Source organism: Athene noctua, unplaced genomic scaffold, assembly GCF_965140245.1.
Source record: "Athene noctua unplaced genomic scaffold, bAthNoc1.hap1.1 HAP1_HAP1_scaffold_442, whole genome shotgun sequence".
In the NCBI taxonomy this organism is placed as follows: domain Eukaryota; kingdom Metazoa; phylum Chordata; class Aves; order Strigiformes; family Strigidae; genus Athene; species Athene noctua.
In genome coordinates, this window is record NW_027437897.1 from 45,651 (window position 1) to 49,429 (window position 3,779).

The following is a 3,779-nucleotide window of genomic DNA, read 5'->3' on the forward strand; positions in this document are numbered from 1 at the left end:
ACCCACCCTCCTAACAAACCCTTCAGCCCCTTGCTCCAGAGTTTCTGCCCAGATTTAGGAACTCAGCTCTAGGCTCTTACTTTGGAAAATTTTCTTAACTCTCCTCATAGACAAGTTGGCTAGGCTCTCTCTTTTATCAACTACAGCAATTCCCTTCTGCCTAATTCTGACAACTTGTATTTGGAATTGTGTTCTGACTAAGTGTCTTCAGACTTCATTTTGGATGTATTTGTCTGTTCCAGGTATCTGGCCATTGTGCACCCACTGAAACCACGCATGAATTATCAAACAGCAACCTTCATAATCGCCTTGGTCTGGACTGTCTCCATACTTGTAGATATTCCATCTGTGTATTTTTCTACTGAAACAGTGTTATTTATAGTGAAAAACCAGGAGAAAATATTCTGTGGTCAGATTGGGCCAGCTGACCAGCAGATGTACTACAAATCATACTTCCTCTTTATCTTTGGCATTGAATTTGTTGCACCTATCATTGTGATGACCTTGTGCTACGCCAGGATATCATGGGAGCTCTGGTTTAAAACCATACCAGCATTTCAGACAGAACACATCAGAAAGAGGCTTCGATGCAGAAGAAAAACTGTTATGGTACTGATGTGCATCCTGACTGCCTACGTTCTCTGCTGGGCACCCTTCTACGGCTTTACAATTGTCCATGACTTTTTCCCCACCATCTTCGTGAAAGAGAAGCATTATCTTACTGCTTTTTATATAGTTGAATGCATTGCTATGAGTAACAGCATGATAAACACCATGTGTTTTGTAACTGTAAAAAATAACACCATGAAGTATTTCAAGAAGATCATGTTACTGAGATGGAGATCGACATATAATGGAAGCAAATCTAGCACTGATTTCGACCTGAGAACAAGTGCAATGCCAGTCACAGAGGAGGTAGACTGCCTAAAACTGAAATAAATTTTCTGCAGTTTGAATCTCACATATTTCAGAGAGGGGCTAAAGAGGAAATAATGCCTTCTCAGAAGCTTCTCTCTTGTCTGTGGGAATACCCACCGTTGGTGAGAGCCCTCTAAAAGCAGCCTACTATGTATTTCCACCAGAACTCTTTTCACTGGACTGCTGTATAACCCCGTAACTCTGACTGATGCTGTGCTTCAGTTCACCCATCTGTAAATCTGGGAGGTAGATACTCATTTTACAGTTGTTTAAAATTGAAGATGAACAAACAAAAAAAAATAATCTATGAATGCATTAAAGCATACTACAATGATGTAAGAGTTGATTGCTGATCCTAGCAATGATGCCTCTTTGTTTCTTCTTAAGAGAAATCTCTTAACCCCTTGGAGCTTATCTTTTGTACCTTTAAGATATTTGGTGTCCTTTTCCTTCTGCTCATAAGAGGAAGGAAGGCAAAAAAAGCCCATTTTGCTTCATGTCACTCTTTATCCTCTCAGTTTACCCCTCATGATTAAGCTCCTCAAAGTCTACAGACCACCAGCTTTCTATGGTCCAATGTGCAGCATGCTCTTATGAAAGGCACATTCTCTACAAAGGTAAATACTGCTTCACAGTCTAGTGAAAAACTCATCTCTTCCTGTGACACCTTGCTTAAAAATATTCTATCAACATTCCACTCTGTAGTTTTATGTAGAGTGTTGACTCTGTTTATTATGTATTTGGAAATGGCACAGCTACATCTTGAAGGGATGTTACCTTCTCTCACCTCCAGGCTATGGCCAACTTCTGCTGCCTTGATTCGCTGAGCTCTTCAAAGAATCAATCACAAAATCACAGAGGTGGAGAACAGCAACTCCAGATTGTCTAGTCCACCCCTCGGCTCAAGCAGGGTCAGCTAGAAGAGGCTGCCCAGGACTGTGTCCAGCTGGGCTTTGACTGACTCCAGGGATGGAGACTCCACAGCCTCCCTGGACCACCTGTGCCAGTGTTCAACAGTCCTTGCAGTAAAGAAGGGTTTTCTTATGTTCAGATGGTATTTCATGGGTTTCAACTTGTGTTTCAGCTTGGTTTGCAGAGGGACCCATATAAAACTATAGCATGCTAGTGGGAAGAAAAACACCCTGCTGAACCAGATCTAGACATTTTACCAAGCCTGTGTACAACTTCAAAATAAAGTACAAGTAGGGCCAAAATAGCATAGAGATCTTGAGATGATCTGTCTTTCTGCAACCAATGGAGACAGACTCTAGGCTTCCACAAGCCAGTCAGTGGTTGAGTTGAGTAGCTCATTGTCTGGTCAAAGGTGAGGCAACAACTCAAGATGAATTGTGCATTGCTTCCCCCAGAGCTGTTTTTACTATTCTGATTTTATGCAGCTCCAGGATGGGTGTATCTTAACTGATAACTGTGATAAAGCAGGTGACAGTAGCAGTAATACCTACTCATTTAAACTACACATAAGATATCATGGACTTTTGTGTACTGAAATCGAGTCTTTTCTATCGTGATGACAAATGCTTCCTGTTTTAAAGTATGTGGTACCACCTACTTTTGGAGTAAATGGCTTTTGTAAATAATTTGTCTATTTGTGTACTTAAAGTGAGAAACAAATCCTGCTAATAAAAGAGTAAACATGGAGTAAATATCAACATTGTGAACTATGTTTTAGATTTTCCCCTTAGCCACAGTTTTCCTACTCAAGTGACTAATGTCAATTCTCCCATTTCTGCTAAAGAAAAACTACCAGGCCGACCAATTAAGTTTAATGCAAAAGGATATTCAAATCCATTAAAGTGCTTAAATCCTCTCGTCATTAGCTGCTCTTAAAATATACACGTTGGAAAGGGTATCAAAATTTCCTCTGTTAGGCAAAACAATTACTGAAATCATTCTTCAAAATGACAGATTAGAATAGGGTAAGTACTAAATCCATTTGTTTCCCAGCATGCCAAAGAAATTTAAAGGACCAGAGAGTTGCAGTATTCCATCATCAAGAGGCTTAACCTTGGAGTTTCTCTTGAAATCTCAGGGTTTCTTCTGAAACTGCACCCATATTTATCTCCTGAAACCTGCAGTAGTTATTGGGGATTAGCTAGCAATACTACCTGTTATTAGAGTGTCCTGATATTCCTTTCACCTATTTTTCCTAGACTTTTCCTGGTGCGACAAAGCCAAACAAATCACAATTTTCCACACCTGGAAATCTACCTCAGGCTGAGTTATTAAAAAAATAAAAAGCTCATCCCCCACCAAGCAATATAGTGCCAAGCAAAAAACGGGGAAAGAATTGCTTTACATTTCTGGAAATCACTTTGAGAGCTCCAAGAGACCTCTTCTGGTCTGGCCTGCCCAGTGTTCTCAGACATCACCACGTCCCTGTCCCTGAGAAGGGCAGTAAAGCAGCAGCTGCCACAGCCCATTTTGTGGATTTAGGTTTTGCAGTCTGCAACATTGCTGTATTTTGACATTTTGGGGTCTTCTCAGCAGCAAAGCAGTGTTTCAGCCTGAATGACTGGATAGGGCAGGAGAAAAAACTGTGCTTTGCCCTCAACTGCACTTGTTGTGAGCAGCATCCCCAGAAAGAGGGGGATTCCCACCCAGGAAGGGTGGCGGTCTCCTGTTCCCTGATCAGAGTAGCCAAGCAAGTCCTTAGCCTGTGTCTGCACCAACTCCAAACACCAAAAAATGGTCATGGGCTTCACTTTCAGGGACCAATGTCTGCTCCTAAGCTGAGCTACAGCAACCAGGGGCCCAGGCAGCGAGCCCAAGGACCTTGCATGGGAACAGAAACCCCATGGAGGATTTTTGTGCCCACAGAACTGATTTCATCAAGGGAGTAA

At 41.7% G+C, this 3,779-nt stretch overlaps 1 pseudogene; it reads left to right on the top strand.

Annotated features, from left to right (window-relative positions):
- Positions 1–202: 202 nt before the first annotated feature.
- LOC141955705 (prokineticin receptor 2 pseudogene) lies at positions 203–939 on the top strand (annotated as a pseudogene).
- Positions 940–3,779: the final 2,840 nt, after the last annotated feature.